Below are 20,848 nucleotides of genomic sequence, written 5' to 3'. Positions count from 1 at the left end.
CGCTGCGCAGAAGTCAACCAAACTTCACCCATTAGTGTATTGTATCACAATCTAGTAGTTACGTGTGGAAATTTGGTTATAGGACATTTGATTTGAGCGCAATCCTCAAACTTAGGTCAAAAAAGCCATTTAAGCCTTTTCACAGTGAGATCTATGCGATATGGCCGAGAAATGTAATTTTGATGTTAACTCCCAAACCGCTGCGCAGAAGTCAACCAAACTTCACCCAATAGTGTATTGTATCACAATCTAGTAGTTACATTTGAAAATTTTGTTCTAGGACATTTTGTTTGAACGCAATCATCAAACTTAATTAAAAAAGTCGTTTAAGCCTTTTCACAGTGAGATCTATGCGATATGGCCGAGAAATGTAATTTTGATGTTAACTCCCAAACCGCTGCGCAGAAGTCAACCAAACTTCACCCAATAGTGTATTGTATCACAATCTAGTAGTTACATTTGAAAATTTTGTTCTAGGAAATTTTGTTTGAGCGCAATCATCAAACTTAATTAAAAAAGTCATTTAAGCCTTTTCACAGTGAGATCTATGCGATATGGCCGAGAAATGTAATTTTGATGTTAACTCCCAAACCGCTGCGCAGAAGTCAACCAAACTTCACCCAATAGTGTATTGTATCACATTCTAGTAGTTACATGTGGAAATTTGGTTCTAGGACATTTTGTTTGAACGCAATCATCAAACTTAATTAAAAAAGTCATTTAAGCCTTTTCACAGTGAGATCTATGCGATATGGCCGAGAAATGTAATTTTGATGTTAACTCCCAAACCGCTGCGCAGAAGTCAACCAAACTTCACCCAATAGTGTATTGTATCACAATCTAGTAGTTACATTTGAAAATTTTGTTCTAGGAAATTTTGTTTGAGCGCAATCATCAAACTTAATTAAAAAAGTCATTTAAGCCTTTTCACAGTGAGATCTATGCGATATGGCCGAGAAATGTAATTTTGATGTTAACTCCCAAACCGCTGCGCAGAAGTCAACCAAACTTCACCCATTAGTGTATTTTATCACAATCTAGTAGTTACATGTGGAAATTTGGTTCTAGGACATTTGATTTGAGCGCAATCCTCAAACTTAGGTCAAAAAAGCCATTTAAGCCTTTTCACAGTGAGATCTATGCGATATGGCCGAGAAATGTAATTTTGATGTTAACTCCCAAACCGCTGCGCAGAAGTCAACCAAACTTCACCCAATAGTGTATTGTATCACAATCTAGTAGTTACATTTAAAAATTTTGTTCTAGGACATTTTGTTTGAACGCAATCATCAAACTTAATTAAAAAAGTCATTTAAGCCTTTTCACAGTGAGATCTATGCGATATGGCCGAGAAATGTAATTTTGATGTTAACTCCCAAACCGCTGCGCAGAAGTCAACCAAACTTCACCCATTAGTGTATTGTATCACAATCTAGTAGTTACGTGTGGAAATTTGGTTATAGGACATTTGATTTGAGCGCAATCCTCAAACTTAGGTCAAAAAAGCCATTTAAGCCTTTTCACAGTGAGATCTATGCGATATGGCCGAGAAATGTAATTTTGATGTTAACTCCCAAACCGCTGCGCAGAAGTCAACCAAACTTCACCCAATAGTGTATTGTATCACAATCTAGTAGTTACATTTGAAAATTTTGTTCTAGGACATTTTGTTTGAACGCAATCATCAAACTTAATTAAAAAAGTCATTTAAGCCTTTTCACAGTGAGATCTATGCGATATGGCCGAGAAATGTAATTTTGATGTTAACTCCCAAACCGCTGCGCAGAAGTCAACCAAACTTCACCCATTAGTGTATTGTATCACAATCTAGTAGTTACGTGTGGAAATTTGGTTATAGGACATTTGATTTGAGCGCAATCCTCAAACTTAGGTCAAAAAAGCCATTTAAGCCTTTTCACAGTGAGATCTATGCGATATGGCCGAGAAATGTAATTTTGATGTTAACTCCCAAACCGCTGCGCAGAAGTCAACCAAACTTCACCCAATAGTGTATTGTATCACAATCTAGTAGTTACATTTGAAAATTTTGTTCTAGGACATTTTGTTTGAACGCAATCATCAAACTTAATTAAAAAAGTCATTTAAGCCTTTTCACAGTGAGATCTATGCGATATGGCCGAGAAATGTAATTTTGATGTTAACTCCCAAACCGCTGCGCAGAAGTCAACCAAACTTCACCCAATAGTGTATTGTATCACAATCTAGTAGTTACATTTGAAAATTTTGTTCTAGGACATTTTGTTTGAACGCAATCATCAAACTTAATTAAAAAAGTCATTTAAGCCTTTTCACAGTGAGATCTATGCGATATGGCCGAGAAATGTAATTTTGATGTAACTCCCAAACCGCTGCGCAGAAGTCAACCAAACTTCACCCAATAGTGTATTGTATCACAATCTAGTAGTTACATTTGAAAATTTTGTTCTAGGAAATTTTGTTTGAGCGCAATCATCAAACTTAATTAAAAAAGTCATTTAAGCCTTTTCACAGTGAGATCTATGCGATATGGCCGAGAAATGTAATTTTGATGTTAACTCCCAAACCGCTGCGCAGAAGTCAACCAAACTTCACCCATTAGTGTATTGTATCACAATCTAGTAGTTACGTGTGGAAATTTGGTTATAGGACATTTGATTTGAGCGCAATCCTCAAACTTAGGTCAAAAAAGCCATTTAAGCCTTTTCACAGTGAGATCTATGCGATATGGCCGAGAAATGTAATTTTGATGTTAACTCCCAAACCGCTGCGCAGAAGTCAACCAAACTTCACCCAATAGTGTATTGTATCACAATCTAGTAGTTACATTTGAAAATTTTGTTCTAGGACATTTTGTTTGAACGCAATCATCAAACTTAATTAAAAAAGTCATTTAAGCCTTTTCACAGTGAGATCTATGCGATATGGCCGAGAAATGTAATTTTGATGTTAACTCCCAAACCGCTGCGCAGAAGTCAACCAAACTTCACCCATTAGTGTATTGTATCACAATCTAGTAGTTACGTGTGGAAATTTGGTTATAGGACATTTGATTTGAGCGCAATCCTCAAACTTAGGTCAAAAAAGCCATTTAAGCCTTTTCACAGTGAGATCTATGCGATATGGCCGAGAAATGTAATTTTGATGTTAACTCCCAAACCGCTGCGCAGAAGTCAACCAAACTTCACCCAATAGTGTATTGTATCACAATCTAGTAGTTACATTTGAAAATTTTGTTCTAGGACATTTTGTTTGAACGCAATCATCAAACTTAATTAAAAAAGTCATTTAAGCCTTTTCACAGTGAGATCTATGCGATATGGCCGAGAAATGTAATTTTGATGTTAACTCCCAAACCGCTGCGCAGAAGTCAACCAAACTTCACCCAATAGTGTATTGTATCACAATCTAGTAGTTACATTTGAAAATTTTGTTCTAGGACATTTTGTTTGAACGCAATCATCAAACTTAATTAAAAAAGTCATTTAAGCCTTTTCACAGTGAGATCTATGCGATATGGCCGAGAAATGTAATTTTGATGTAACTCCCAAACCGCTGCGCAGAAGTCAACCAAACTTCACCCAATAGTGTATTGTATCACAATCTAGTAGTTACATTTGAAAATTTTGTTCTAGGAAATTTTGTTTGAGCGCAATCATCAAACTTAATTAAAAAAGTCATTTAAGCCTTTTCACAGTGAGATCTATGCGATATGGCCGAGAAATGTAATTTTGATGTTAACTCCCAAACCGCTGCGCAGAAGTCAACCAAACTTCACCCATTAGTGTATTTTATCACAATCTAGTAGTTACATGTGGAAATTTGGTTCTAGGACATTTGATTTGAGCGCAATCCTCAAACTTAGGTCAAAAAAGCCATTTAAGCCTTTTCACAGTGAGATCTATGCGATATGGCCGAGAAATGTAATTTTGATGTTAACTCCCAAACCGCTGCGCAGAAGTCAACCAAACTTCACCCAATAGTGTATTGTATCACAATCTAGTAGTTACATTTAAAAATTTTGTTCTAGGACATTTTGTTTGAACGCAATCATCAAACTTAATTAAAAAAGTCATTTAAGCCTTTTCACAGTGAGATCTATGCGATATGGCCGAGAAATGTAATTTTGATGTTAACTCCCAAACCGCTGCGCAGAAGTCAACCAAACTTCACCCATTAGTGTATTTTATCACAATCTAGTAGTTACATGTGGAAATTTGGTTATAGGACATTTGATTTGAGCGCAATCCTCAAACTTAGGTCAAAAAAGCCATTTAAGCCTTTTCACAGTGAGATCTATGCGATATGGCCGAGAAATGTAATTTTGATGTTAACTCCCAAACCGCTGCGCAGAAGTCAACCAAACTTCACCCAATAGTGTATTGTATCACATTCTAGTAGTTACATTTGAAAATTTTGTTCTAGGACATTTTGTTTGAGCGCAATCATCAAACTTAATTAAAAAAGTCATTTAAGCCTTTTCACAGTGAGATCTATGCGATATGGCCGAGAAATGTAATTTTGATGTTAACTCCCAAACCGCTGCGCAGAAGTCAACCAAACTTCACCCATTAGTGTATTTTATCACAATCTAGTAGTTACATGTGGAAATTTGGTTCTAGGACATTTGATTTGAGCGCAATCCTCAAACTTAGGTCAAAAAAGCCATTTAAGCCTTTTCACAGTGAGATCTATGCGATATGGCCGAGAAATGTAATTTTGATGTTAACTCCCAAACCGCTGCGCAGAAGTCAACCAAACTTCACCCAATAGTGTATTGTATCACAATCTAGTAGTTACATTTAAAAATTTTGTTCTAGGACATTTTGTTTGAACGCAATCCTCAAACTTAATTAAAAAAGTCATTTAAGCCTTTTCACAGTGAGATCTATGCGATATGGCCGAGAAATGTAATTTTGATGTTAACTCCCAAACCGCTGCGCAGAAGTCAACCAAACTTCACCCAATAGTGTATTGTATCACAATCTAGTAGTTACATTTGAAAATTTTGTTCTAGGAAATTTTGTTTGAGCGCAATCATCAAACTTAATTAAAAAAGTCATTTAAGCCTTTTCACAGTGAGATCTATGCGATATGGCCGAGAAATGTAATTTTGATGTTAACTCCCAAACCGCTGCGCAGAAGTCAACCAAACTTCACCCATTAGTGTATTTTATCACAATCTAGTAGTTACATGTGGAAATTTGGTTCTAGGACATTTGATTTGAGCGCAATCCTCAAACTTAGGTCAAAAAAGCCATTTAAGCCTTTTCACAGTGAGATCTATGCGATATGGCCGAGAAATGTAATTTTTATGTTAACTCCCAAACCGCTGCGCAGAAGTCAACCAAACTTCACCCAATAGTGTATTGTATCACAATCTAGTAGTTACATTTAAAAATTTTGTTCTAGGACATTTTGTTTGAACGCAATCATCAAACTTAATTAAAAAAGTCATTTAAGCCTTTTCACAGTGAGATCTATGCGATATGGCCGAGAAATGTAATTTTGATGTTAACTCCCAAACCGCTGCGCAGAAGTCAACCAAACTTCACCCATTAGTGTATTGTATCACAATCTAGTAGTTACGTGTGGAAATTTGGTTATAGGACATTTGATTTGAGCGCAATCCTCAAACTTAGGTCAAAAAAGCCATTTAAGCCTTTTCACAGTGAGATCTATGCGATATGGCCGAGAAATGTAATTTTGATGTTAACTCCCAAACCGCTGCGCAGAAGTCAACCAAACTTCACCCAATAGTGTATTGTATCACAATCTAGTAGTTACATTTGAAAATTTTGTTCTAGGACATTTTGTTTGAACGCAATCATCAAACTTAATTAAAAAAGTCATTTAAGCCTTTTCACAGTGAGATCTATGCGATATGGCCGAGAAATGTAATTTTGATGTTAACTCCCAAACCGCTGCGCAGAAGTCAACCAAACTTCACCCATTAGTGTATTGTATCACAATCTAGTAGTTACGTGTAGAAATTTGGTTATAGGACATTTGATTTGAGCGCAATCCTCAAACTTAGGTCAAAAAAGCCATTTAAGCCTTTTCACAGTGAGATCTATGCGATATGGCCGAGAAATGTAATTTTGATGTTAACTCCCAAACCGCTGCGCAGAAGTCAACCAAACTTCACCCAATAGTGTATTGTATCACAATCTAGTAGTTACATTTGAAAATTTTGTTCTAGGACATTTTGTTTGAACGCAATCATCAAACTTAATTAAAAAAGTCATTTAAGCCTTTTCACAGTGAGATCTATGCGATATGGCCGAGAAATGTAATTTTGATGTTAACTCCCAAACCGCTGCGCAGAAGTCAACCAAACTTCACCCAATAGTGTATTGTATCACAATCTAGTAGTTACATTTGAAAATTTTGTTCTAGGACATTTTGTTTGAACGCAATCATCAAACTTAATTAAAAAAGTCATTTAAGCCTTTTCACAGTGAGATCTATGCGATATGGCCGAGAAATGTAATTTTGATGTAACTCCCAAACCGCTGCGCAGAAGTCAACCAAACTTCACCCAATAGTGTATTGTAACACAATCTAGTAGTTACATTTGAAAATTTTGTTCTAGGAAATTTTGTTTGAGCGCAATCATCAAACTTAATTAAAAAAGTCATTTAAGCCTTTTCACAGTGAGATCTATGCGATATGGCCGAGAAATGTAATTTTGATGTTAACTCCCAAACCGCTGCGCAGAAGTCAACCAAACTTCACCCATTAGTGTATTTTATCACAATCTAGTAGTTACATGTGGAAATTTGGTTCTAGGACATTTGATTTGAGCGCAATCCTCAAACTTAGGTCAAAAAAGCCATTTAAGCCTTTTCACAGTGAGATCTATGCGATATGGCCGAGAAATGTAATTTTGATGTTAACTCCCAAACCGCTGCGCAGAAGTCAACCAAACTTCACCCAATAGTGTATTGTATCACAATCTAGTAGTTACATTTAAAAATTTTGTTCTAGGACATTTTGTTTGAACGCAATCATCAAACTTAATTAAAAAAGTCATTTAAGCCTTTTCACAGTGAGATCTATGCGATATGGCCGAGAAATGTAATTTTGATGTTAACTCCCAAACCGCTGCGCAGAAGTCAACCAAACTTCACCCATTAGTGTATTTTATCACAATCTAGTAGTTACATGTGGAAATTTGGTTATAGGACATTTGATTTGAGCGCAATCCTCAAACTTAGGTCAAAAAAGCCATTTAAGCCTTTTCACAGTGAGATCTATGCGATATGGCCGAGAAATGTAATTTTGATGTTAACTCCCAAACCGCTGCGCAGAAGTCAACCAAACTTCACCCAATAGTGTATTGTATCACATTCTAGTAGTTACATTTGAAAATTTTGTTCTAGGACATTTTGTTTGAACGCAATCATCAAACTTAATTAAAAAAGTCATTTAAGCCTTTTCACAGTGAGATCTATGCGATATGGCCGAGAAATGTAATTTTGATGTTAACTCCCAAACCGCTGCGCAGAAGTCAACCAAACTTCACCCAATAGTGTATTGTATCACAATCTAGTAGTTACATTTGAAAATTTTGTTCTAGGAAATTTTGTTTGAGCGCAATCATCAAACTTAATTAAAAAAGTCATTTAAGCCTTTTCACAGTGAGATCTATGCGATATGGCCGAGAAATGTAATTTTGATGTTAACTCCCAAACCGCTGCGCAGAAGTCAACCAAACTTCACCCATTAGTGTATTTTATCACAATCTAGTAGTTACATGTGGAAATTTGGTTCTAGGACATTTGATTTGAGCGCAATCCTCAAACTTAGGTCAAAAAAGCCATTTAAGCCTTTTCACAGTGAGATCTATGCGATATGGCCGAGAAATGTAATTTTTATGTTAACTCCCAAACCGCTGCGCAGAAGTCAACCAAACTTCACCCAATAGTGTATTGTATCACAATCTAGTAGTTACATTTAAAAATTTTGTTCTAGGACATTTTGTTTGAACGCAATCATCAAACTTAATTAAAAAAGTCATTTAAGCCTTTTCACAGTGAGATCTATGCGATATGGCCGAGAAATGTAATTTTGATGTTAACTCCCAAACCGCTGCGCAGAAGTCAACCAAACTTCACCCATTAGTGTATTGTATCACAATCTAGTAGTTACGTGTGGAAATTTGGTTATAGGACATTTGATTTGAGCGCAATCCTCAAACTTAGGTCAAAAAAGCCATTTAAGCCTTTTCACAGTGAGATCTATGCGATATGGCCGAGAAATGTAATTTTGATGTTAACTCCCAAACCGCTGCGCAGAAGTCAACCAAACTTCACCCAATAGTGTATTGTATCACATTCTAGTAGTTACATTTGAAAATTTTGTTCTAGGACATTTTGTTTGAACGCAATCATCAAACTTAATTAAAAAAGTCATTTAAGCCTTTTCACAGGGAGATCTATGCGATATGGCCGAGAAATGTAATTTTGATGTTAACTCCCAAACCGCTGCGCAGAAGTCAACCAAACTTCACCCAATAGTGTATTGTATCACAATCTAGTAGTTACATTTGAAAATTTTGTTCTAGGAAATTTTGTTTGAGCGCAATCATCAAACTTAATTAAAAAAGTCATTTAAGCCTTTTCACAGTGAGATCTATGCGATATGGCCGAGAAATGTAATTTTGATGTTAACTCCCAAACCGCTGCGCAGAAGTCAACCAAACTTCACCCATTAGTGTATTTTATCACAATCTAGTAGTTACATGTGGAAATTTGGTTCTAGGACATTTGATTTGAGCGCAATCCTCAAACTTAGGTCAAAAAAGCCATTTAAGCCTTTTCACAGTGAGATCTATGCGATATGGCCGAGAAATGTAATTTTGATGTTAACTCCCAAACCGCTGCGCAGAAGTCAACCAAACTTCACCCAATAGTGTATTGTATCACAATCTAGTAGTTACATTTAAAAATTTTGTTCTAGGACATTTTGTTTGAACGCAATCCTCAAACTTAGGTCAAAAAAGCCATTTAAGCCTTTTCACAGTGAGATCTATGCGATATGGCCGAGAAATGTAATTTTGATGTTAACTCCCAAACCGCTGCGCAGAAGTCAACCAAACTTCACCCAATAGTGTATTGTATCACAATCTAGTAGTTACATTTAAAAATTTTGTTCTAGGACATTTTGTTTGAACGCAATCATCAAACTTAATTAAAAAAGTCATTTAAGCCTTTTCACAGTGAGATCTATGCGATATGGCCGAGAAATGTAATTTTGATGTTAACTCCCAAACCGCTGCGCAGAAGTCAACCAAACTTCACCCATTAGTGTATTGTATCACAATCTAGTAGTTACGTGTGGAAATTTGGTTATAGGACATTTGATTTGAGCGCAATCCTCAAACTTAGGTCAAAAAAGCCATTTAAGCCTTTTCACAGTGAGATCTATGCGATATGGCCGAGAAATGTAATTTTGATGTTAACTCCCAAACCGCTGCGCAGAAGTCAACCAAACTTCACCCAATAGTGTATTGTATCACAATCTAGTAGTTACATTTGAAAATTTTGTTCTAGGAAATTTTGTTTGAGCGCAATCATCAAACTTAATTAAAAAAGTCATTTAAGCCTTTTCACAGTGAGATCTATGCGATATGGCCGAGAAATGTAATTTTGATGTTAACTCCCAAACCGCTGCGCAGAAGTCAACCAAACTTCACCCATTAGTGTATTGTATCACAATCTAGTAGTTACGTGTGGAAATTTGGTTATAGGACATTTGATTTGAGCGCAATCCTCAAACTTAGGTCAAAAAAGCCATTTAAGCCTTTTCACAGTGAGATCTATGCGATATGGCCGAGAAATGTAATTTTGATGTTAACTCCCAAACCGCTGCGCAGAAGTCAACCAAACTTCACCCAATAGTGTATTGTATCACAATCTAGTAGTTACATTTGAAAATTTTGTTCTAGGACATTTTGTTTGAACGCAATCATCAAACTTAATTAAAAAAGTCATTTAAGCCTTTTCACAGTGAGATCTATGCGATATGGCCGAGAAATGTAATTTTGATGTTAACTCCCAAACCGCTGCGCAGAAGTCAACCAAACTTCACCCATTAGTGTATTGTATCACAATCTAGTAGTTACGTGTGGAAATTTGGTTATAGGACATTTGATTTGAGCGCAATCCTCAAACTTAGGTCAAAAAAGCCATTTAAGCCTTTTCACAGTGAGATCTATGCGATATGGCCGAGAAATGTAATTTTGATGTTAACTTCCAAACCGCTGCGCAGAAGTCAACCAAACTTCACCCAATAGTGTATTGTATCACAATCTAGTAGTTACATTTGAAAATTTTGTTCTAGGACATTTTGTTTGAACGCAATCATCAAACTTAATTAAAAAAGTCATTTAAGCCTTTTCACAGTGAGATCTATGCGATATGGCCGAGAAATGTAATTTTGATGTTAACTCCCAAACCGCTGCGCAGAAGTAAACCAAACTTCACCCATTAGTGTATTGTATCACAATCTAGTAGTTACATGTGAAAATTTGGTTCTAGGACATTTGATTTGAGCGCAATCCTCAAACTTAGGTCAAAAAAGTCATTTAAGCCTTTTCACAGTGAGATCTATGCGATATGGCCGAGAAATGTAAATTTGATGTTAACTCCCAAACCGCTGCGCAGAAGTCAACCAAACTTCACCCATTAGTGTATTGTATCACAATCTAGTAGTTACATGTGAAAATTTGGTTCTAGGAAATTTGATTTGAGCGCAATCCTCAAACTTAGGTCAAAAAAGCCATTTAAGCCTTTTCACAGTGAGATCTATGCGATATGGCCGAGAAATGTAATTTTGATGTTAACTCCCAAACCGCTGCGCAGAAGTCAACCAAACTTCACCCAATAGTGTATTGTATCACATTCTAGTAGTTACATTTGAAAATTTCGTTCTAGGACATTTGGTTTGAGCGCAATTATTAAACTTAGGTCAAAAATGCCATTTAAGCCTTTTCACAGTGAGATCTATGCGATATGGCTGAGAAATGTAATTTTGATGTTAACTCCCAAACCGCTGCGCAGAAGTCAACCAAACTTCACCCAATAGTGTATTGTATCACAATCTAGTAGTTACATTTGAAAATTTTGTTCTAGGACATTTTGTTTGAACGCAATCATCAAACTTAATTAAAAAAGTCATTTAAGCCTTTTCACAGTGAGATCTATGCGATATGGCAGAGAAATGTAATTTTGATGTTAACTCCCAAACCGCTGCGCAGAAGTCAACCAAACTTAACCCATTAGTGTATTGTATCACAATCTAGTAGTTACATGTGGAAATTTGGTTATAGGACATTTGATTTGAGCGCAATCCTCAAACTTAGGTCAAAAAAGCCATTTAAGCCTTTTCACAGTGAGATCTATGCGATATGGCCGAGAAATGTAATTTTGATGTTAACTCCCAAACCGCTGCGCAGAAGTCAACCAAACTTCACCCAATAGTGTATTGTATCACAATCTAGTAGTTACATTTGAAAATTTTGTTCTAGGAAATTTTGTTTGAGCGCAATCATCAAACTTAATTAAAAAAGTCATTTAAGCCTTTTCACAGTGAGATCTATGCGATATGGCCGAGAAATGTAATTTTGATGTTAACTCCCAAACCGCTGCGCAGAAGTCAACCAAACTTCACCCATTAGTGTATTGTATCACAATCTAGTAGTTACATGTGAAAATTTGGTTCTAGGAAATTTGATTTGAGCGCAATCCTCAAACTTAGGTCAAAAAAGCCATTTAAGCCTTTTCACAGTGAGATCTATGCGATATGGCCGAGAAATGTAATTTTGATGTTAACTCCCAAACCGCTGCGCAGAAGTCAACCAAACTTCACCCAATAGTGTATTGTATCACATTCTAGTAGTTACATTTGAAAATTTCGTTTTAGGACATTTGGTTTGAGCGCAATTATTAAACTTAGGTCAAAAAAGCCATTTAAGCCTTTTCACAGTGAGATCTATGCGATATGGCCGAGAAATGTAATTTTGATGTTAACTCCCAAACCGCTGCGCAGAAGTCAACCAAACTTCACCCAATAGTGTATTGTATCACATTCTAGTAGTTACATTTGAAAATTTCGTTCTAGGACATTTGGTTTGAGCGCAATTATTAAACTTAGGTCAAAAAAGCCATTTAAGCCTTTTCACAGTGAGATCTATGCGATATGGCCGAGAAATGTAATTTTGATGTTAACTCCCAAACCGCTGCGCAGAAGTCAACCAAACTTCACCCAATAGTGTATTGTATCACATTCTAGTAGTTACATTTGAAAATTTCGTTCTAGGACATTTGGTTTGAGCGCAATCATTAAACTTAGGTCAAAAAAGCCATTTAAGCCTTTTCACAGTGAGATCTATGCGATATGGCCGAGAAATGTAATTTTGATGTTAACTCCCAAACCGCTGCGCAGAAGTAAACCAAACTTCACCCATTAGTGTATTGTATCACAATCTAGTAGTTACATTTGAAAATTTTGTTCTAGGACATTTTGTTTGAACGCAATTATCAAACTTAATTAAAAAAGTCATTTAAGCCTTTTCACAGTGAGATCTATGCGATATGGCCGAGAAATGTAATTTTGATGTTAACTCCCAAACCGCTGCGCAGAAGTCAACCAAACTTCACCCAATAGTGTATTGTATCACATTCTAGTAGTTACATTTGAAAATTTCGTTCTAGGACATTTGGTTTGAGCGCAATCATTAAACTTAGGTCAAAAAAGCCATTTAAGCCTTTTCACAGTGAGATCTATGCGATATGGCCGAGAAATGTAATTTTGATGTTAACTCCCAAACCGCTGCGCAGAAGTCAACCAAACTTCACCCAATAGTGTATTGTATCACAATCTAGTAGTTACATTTGAAAATTTTGTTCTAGGAAATTTTGTTTGAGCGCAATCATCAAACTTAATTAAAAAAGTCATTTAAGCCTTTTCACAGTGAGATCTATGCGATATGGCCGAGAAATGTAATTTTGATGTTAACTCCCAAACCGCTGCGCAGAAGTCAACCAAACTTCACCCATTAGTGTATTTTATCACAATCTAGTAGTTACATGTGGAAATTTGGTTATAGGACATTTGATTAGAGCGCAATCCTCAAACTTAGGTCAAAAAAGCCATTTAAGCCTTTTCACAGTGAGATCTATAGGATATGGCCGAGAAATGTAATTTTGATGTTAACTCCCAAACCGCTGCGCAGAAGTCAACCAAACTTCACCCAATAGTGTATTGTATCACAATCTAGTAGTTACATTTGAAAATTTTGTTCTAGGAAATTTTGTTTGAGCGCAATCATCAAACTTAATTAAAAAAGTCATTTAAGCCTTTTCACAGTGAGATCTATGCGATATGGCCGAGAAATGTAAATTTGATGTTAACTCCCAAACCGCTGCGCAGAAGTCAACCAAACTTCACCCATTAGTGTATTGTATCACAATCTAGTAGTTACATGTGAAAATTTGTTTCTAGGACATTTGATTTGAGCGCAATCCTCAAACTTAGGTCAAAAAAGCCATTTAAGCCTTTTCACAGTGAGATCTATGCGATATGGCCGAGAAATGTAATTTTGATGTTAACTCCCAAACCGCTGCGCAGAAGTAAACCAAACTTCACCCATTAGTGTATTGTATCACAATCTAGTAGATACATTTGAAAATTTCGTTCTAGGACATTTGATTTGAGCGCAATCTTTAAACTTAGGTCAAAAAAGCCATTTAAGCCTTTTCACAGTGAGATCTATGCGATATGGCCGAGAAATGTAATTTTGATGTTAACTCCCAAACCGCTGCGCAGAAGTAAACCAAACTTCACCCATTAGTGTATTGTATCACAATCTAGTAGTTACATTTGAAAATTTTGTTCTAGGACATTTTGTTTGAACGCAATCATCAAACAATTAAAAAAGTCATTTAAGCCTTTTCACAGTGAGATCTATGCGATATGGCCGAGAAATGTAATTTTGATGTTAACTCCCAAACCGCTGCGCAGAAGTCAACCAAACTTCACCCAATAGTGTATTGTATCACAATCTAGTAGTTACATTTGAAAATTTTGTTCTAGGAAATTTTGTTTGAGCGCAATCATCAAACTTAATTAAAAAAGTCATTTAAGCCTTTTCACAGTGAGATCTATGCGATATGGCCGAGAAATTTAATTTTGATGTTAACTCCAAAACCGCTGCGCAGAAGTCAACCAAACTTCACCCAATAGTGTATTTTATCACATTCTAGTAGTTACATTTGAAAATTTCGTTCTAGGACATTTGGTTTGAGCGCAATTATTAAACTTAGGTCAAAAAAGCCATTTAAGCCTTTTCACAGTGAGATCTATGCGATATGGCCGAGAAATGTAAATTTGATGTTAACTCCCAAACCGCTGCGCAGAAGTAAACCAAACTTCACCCATTAGTGTATTGTATCACAATCTAGTAGATACATTTGAAAATTTCGTTCTAGGACATTTGATTTGAGCGCAATCTTTAAACTTTGGTCAAAAAAGCCATTTAAGCCTTTTCACAGTGAGATCTATGCGATATGGCCGAGAAATGTAATTTTGATGTTAACTCCCAAACCGCTGCGCAGAAGTCAACCAAACTTCACCCAATAGTGTATTGTATCACAATCTAGTAGTTACATGTGAAAATTTGGTTCTAGGACATTTGATTTGAGCGCAATCCTCAAACTTAGGTCAAAAAAGCCATTTAAGCCTTTTCACAGTGAGATCTATGCGATATGGCCGAGAAATGTAATTTTGATGTTAACTCCCAAACCGCTGCGCAGAAGTCAACCAAACTTCACCCAATAGTGTATTGTATCACATTCTAGTAGTTACATTTGAAAATTTCGTTCTAGGACATTTGGTTTGAGCGCAATCCTCAAACTTAGGTCAAAAAAGCCATTTAAGCCTTTTCACAGTGAGATCTATGCGATATGGCCGAGAAATGTAATTTTGATGTTAACTCCCAAACCGCTGCGCAGAAGTCAACCAAACTTCACCCATTAGTGTATTGTATCACAATCTAGTAGTTACATGTGAAAATTTGGTTCTAGGACATTTGATTTGAGCGCAATCCTCAAACTTAGGTCAAAAAAGCCATTTAAGCCTTTTCACAGTGAGATCTATGCGATATGGCCGAGAAATGTAATTTTGATGTTAACTCCCAAACCGCTGCGCAGAAGTCAACCAAACTTCACCCAATAGTGTATTGTATACATTCTAGTAGTTACATTTGAAAATTTCGTTCTAGGACATTTGGTTTGAGCGCAATTATTAAACTTAGGTCAAAAAAGCCATTTAAGCCTTTTCACAGTGAGATCTATGCGATATGGCCGAGAAATGTAATTTTGATGTTAACTCCCAAACCGCTGCGCAGAAGTCAACCAAACTTCACCCAATAGTGTATTGTATCACATTCTAGTAGTTACATTTGAAAATTTCGTTCTAGGACATTTGGTTTGAGCGCAATCATTAAACTTAGGTCAAAAAAGCCATTTAAGCCTTTTCACAGTGAGATCTATGCGATATGGCCGAGAAATGTAATTTTGATGTTAACTCCCAAACCGCTGCGCAGAAGTCAACCAAACTTCACCCAATAGTGTATTGTATCACAATCTAGTAGTTACATTTGAAAATTTTGTTCTAGGAAATTTTGTTTGAGCGCAATCATCAAACTTAATTAAAAAAGTCATTTAAGCCTTTTCACAGTGAGATCTATGCGATATGGCCGAGAAATGTAAATTTGATGTTAACTCCCAAACCGCTGCGCAGAAGTCAACCAAACTTCACCCATTAGTGTATTGTATCACAATCTAGTAGTTACATGTGAAAATTTGTTTCTAGGACATTTGGTTTGAGCGCAATCCTCAAACTTAGGTCAAAAAAGCCATTTAAGCCTTTTCACAGTGAGATCTATGCGATATGGCCGAGAAATGTAATTTTGATGTTAACTCCCAAACCGCTGCGCAGAAGTAAACCAAACTTCACCCATTAGAGTATTGTATCACATTCTAGTAGTTACATTTGAAAATTTCGTTCTAGGACATTTGGTTTGAGCGCAATTATTAAACTTAGGTCAAAAAAGCCATTTAAGCCTTTTCACAGTGAGATCTATGCGATATGGCCGAGAAATGTAATTTTGATGTTAACTCCCAAACCGCTGCGCAGAAGTCAACCAAACTTCACCCAATAGTGTATTGTATCACATTCTAGTAGTTACATTTTAAAATTTCGTTCTAGGACATTTGGTTTGAGCGCAATCATTAAACTTAGGTCAAAAAAGCCATTTAAGCCTTTTCACAGTGAGATCTATGCGATATGGCCGAGAAATGTAATTTTGATAACTCCCAAACCGCTGCGCAGAAGTCAACCAAACTTCACCCAATAGTGTATTGTATCACAATCTAGTAGTTACATTTGAAAATTTTGTTCTAGGAAATTTTGTTTGAGCGCAATCATCAAACTTAATTAAAAAAGTCATTTAAGCCTTTTCACAGTGAGATCTATGCGATATGGCCGAGAAATGTAATTTTGATGTTAACTCCCAAACCGCTGCGCAGAAGTCAACCAAACTTCACCCATTAGTGTATTGTATCACAATCTAGTAGTTACATGTGAAAATTTGGTTCTAGGACATTTGATTTGAGCGCAATCCTCAAACTTAGGTCAAAAAAGCCATTTAAGCCTTTTCACAGTGAGATCTATGCGATATGGCCGAGAAATGTAATTTTGATGTTAACTCCCAAACCGCTGCGCAGAAGTCAACCAAACTTCACCCAATAGTGTATTGTATCACATTCTAGTAGTTACATTTGAAAATTTTGTTCTAGGACATTTGGTTTGAGCGCAATCATTAAACTTAGGTCAAAAAAGCCATTTAAGCCTTTTCACAGTGAGATCTATGCGATATGGCCGAGAAATGTAATTTTGATGTTAACTCCCAAACCGCTGCGCAGAAGTCAACCAAACTTCACCCATTAGTGTATTGTATCACAATCTAGTAGTTACATTTGAAAATTTTGTTCTAGGAAATTTTGTTTGAGCGAAATCATCAAACTTAATTAAAAAAGTCATTTAAGCCTTTTCACAGTGAGATCTATGCGATATGGCCGAGAAATGTAAATTTGATGTTAACTCCCAAACCGCTGCGCAGAAGTCTACCAAACTTCACCCATTAGTGTATTGTATCACATTCTAGTAGTTACATGTGAAAATTTGGTTCTAGGACATTTGGTTTGAGCGCAATTATTAAACTTAGGTCAAAAAAGCCATTTAAGCCTTTTCACAGTGAGATCTATGCGATATGGCCGAGAAATGTAATTTTGATGTTAACTCCCAAACCGCTGCGCAGAAGTCAACCAAACTTCACCCAATAGTGTATTGTATCACATTCTAGTAGTTACATTTGAAAATTTCGTTCTAGGACATTTGGTTTGAGCGCAATCATTAAACTTAGGTCAAAAAAGCCATTTAAGCCTTTTCACAGTGAGATCTATGAGATATGGCCGAGAAATGTAATTTTGATGTTAACTCCCAAACCGCTGCGCAGAAGTAAACCAAACTTCACCCATTAGTGTATTGTATCACAATCTAGTAGTTACATGTAGAAATTTGGTTATAGGACATTTGATTTGAGCGCAATCCTCAAACTTAGGTCAAAAAAGCCATTTAAGCCTTTTCACAGTGAGATCTATGCGATATGGCCGAGAAATGTAATTTTGATGTTAACTCCCAAACCGCTGCGCAGAAGTCAACCAAACTTCACCCAATAGTGTATTGTATCACAATCTAGTAGTTACATTTGAAAATTTTGTTCTAGGAAATTTTGTTTGAGCGAAATCATCAAACTTAATTAAAAAAGTCATTTAAGCCTTTTCACAGTGAGATCTATGCGATATGGCCGAGAAATGTAAATTTGATGTTAACTCCCAAACCGCTGCGCAGAAGTCAACCAAACTTCACCCATTAGTGTATTGTATCACAATCTAGTAGTTACATGTGAAAATTTGGTTCTAGGAAATTTGATTTGAGCGCAATCCTCAAACTTAGGTCAAAAAAGCCATTTAAGCCTTTTCACAGTGAGATCTATGCGATATGGCCGAGAAATGTAATTTTGATGTTAACTCCCAAACCGCTGCGCAGAAGTCAAACAAACTTCACCCAATAGTGTATTGTATCACATTCTAGTAGTTACATTTGAAAATTTCGTTCTAGGACATTTGGTTTGAGCGCAATTATTAAACTTAGGTCAAAAATGCCATTTAAGCCTTTTCACAGTGAGATCTATGCGATATGGCCGAGAAATGTAATTTTGATGTTAACTCCCAAACCGCTGCGCAGAAGTCAACCAAACTTCACCCAATAGTGTATTGTATCACATTCTAGTAGTTACATTTGAAAATTTCATTCTAGGACATTTGGTTTGAGCGCAATCATTAAACTTAGGTCAAAAAAGCCATTTAAGCCTTTTCACAGTGAGATCTATGCGATATGGCCGAGAAATGTAATTTTGATGTTAACTCCCAAACCGCTGCGCAGAAGTCAACCAAACTTCACCCAATAGTGTATTGTATCACAATCTAGTAGTTACATTTGAAAATTTTGTTCTAGGAAATTTTGTTTGAGCGCAATCATCAAACTTAATTAAAAAAGTCATTTAAGCCTTTTCACAGTGAGATCTATGCGATATGGCCGAGAAATGTAAATTTGATGTTAACTCCCAAACCGCTGCGCAGAAGTCAACCAAACTTCACCCATTAGTGTATTGTATCACAATCTAGTAGTTACATGTGAAAATTTGTTTCTAGGACATTTGATTTGAGCGCAATCCTCAAACTTAGGTCAAAAAAGCCATTTAAGCCTTTTCACAGTGAGATCTATGCGATATGGCCGAGAAATGTAAATTTGATGTTAACTCCCAAACCGCTGCGCAGAAGTCAACCAAACTTCACCCATTAGTGTATTGTATCACAATCTAGTAGTTACATGTGAAAATTTGGTTCTAGGAAATTTGATTTGAGCGCAATCCTCAAACTTAGGTCAAAAAAGCCATTTAAGCCTTTTCACAGTGAGATCTATGCGATATGGCCGAGAAATGTAATTTTGATGTTAACTCCCAAACCGCTGCGCAGAAGTCAACCAAACTTCACCCAATAGTGTATTGTATCACATTCTAGTAGTTACATTTGAAAATTTCGTTCTAGGACATTTGGTTTGAGCGCAATTATTAAACTTAGGTCAAAAAAGCCATTTAAGCCTTTTCACAGTGAGATCTATGCGATATGGCCGAGAAATGTAATTTTGATGTTAACTCCCAAACCGCTGCGCAGAAGTCAACCAAACTTCACCCAATAGTGTATTGTATCACATTCTAGTAGTTACATTTGAAAATTTCGTTCTAGGACATTTGGTTTGAGCGCAATCATTAAACTTAGGTCAAAAAAGCCATTTAAGCCTTTTCACAGTGAGATCTATGCGATATGGCCGAGAAATGTAAATTTGATGTTAACTCCCAAACCGCTGCGCAGAAGTCAACCAAACTTCACCCAATAGTGTATTGTATCACATTCTAGTAGTTACATTTGAAAATTTCGTTCTAGGACATTTGGTTTGAGCGCAATCATTAAACTTAGGTCAAAAAAGCCATTTAAGCCTTTTCACAGTGAGATCTATGCGATATGGCCGAGAAATGTAATTTTGATGTTAACTCCCAAACCGCTGCGCAGAAGTCAACCAAACTTCACCCAATAGTGTATTGTATCACATTCTAGTAGTTACATTTGAAAATTTCGTTCTAGGACATTTGGTTTGAGCGCAATCATTAAACTTAGGTCAAAAAAGCCATTTAAGCCTTTTCACAGTGAGATCTATGCGATATGGCCGAGAAATGTAATTTTGATGTTAACTCCCAAACCGCTGCGCAGAAGTAAACCAAACTTCACCCATTAGTGTATTGTATCACAATCTAGTAGTTACATTTGAAAATTTTGTTCTAGGACATTTTGTTTGAACGCAATTATCAAACTTAATTAAAAAAGTCATTTAAGCCTTTTCACAGTGAGATCTATGCGATATGGCCGAGAAATGTAATTTTGATGTTAACTCCCAAACCGCTGCGCAGAAGTCAACCAAACTTCACCCATTAGTGTATTGTATCACAATCTAGTAGTTACATGTGGAAATTTGGTTATAGGACATTTGATTTGAGCGCAATCCTCAAACTTAGGTCAAAAAAGCCATTTAAGCCTTTTCACAGTGAGATCTATGCGATATGGCCGAGAAATGTAATTTTGATGTTAACTCCCAAACCGCTGCGCAGAAGTCAGCCAAACTTCACCCAATAGTGTATTGTATCACAATCTAGTAGTTACATTTGAAAATTTTGTTCTAGGAAATTTTGTTTGAGCGAAATCATCAAACTTAATTAAAAAAGTCATTTAAGCCTTTTCACAGTGAGATCTATGCGATATGGCCGAGAAATGTAAATTTGATGTTAACTCCCAAACCGCTGCGCAGAAGTCAACCAAACTTCACCCATTAGTGTATTGTATCACAATCTAGTAGTTACATGTGAAAATTTGGTTCTAGGAAATTTGATTTGAGCGCAATCCTCAAACTTAGGTCAAAAAAGCCATTTAAGCCTTTTCACAGTGAGATCTATGCGATATGGCCGAGAAATGTAATTTTGATGTTAACTCCCAAACCGCTGCGCAGAAGTCAACCAAACTTCACCCAATAGTGTATTGTATCACATTCTAGTAGTTACATTTGAAAATTTCGTTCTAGGACATTTGGTTTGAGCGCAATTATTAAACTT

Source organism: Corythoichthys intestinalis, unplaced genomic scaffold (assembly GCF_030265065.1).
Source record: "Corythoichthys intestinalis isolate RoL2023-P3 unplaced genomic scaffold, ASM3026506v1 HiC_scaffold_26, whole genome shotgun sequence".
In the NCBI taxonomy this organism is placed as follows: Eukaryota; Metazoa; Chordata; class Actinopteri; order Syngnathiformes; family Syngnathidae; genus Corythoichthys; species Corythoichthys intestinalis.
The sequence above is the reverse complement of the archived record's forward strand: the minus strand, read 5'-3'. Positions refer to the sequence as shown.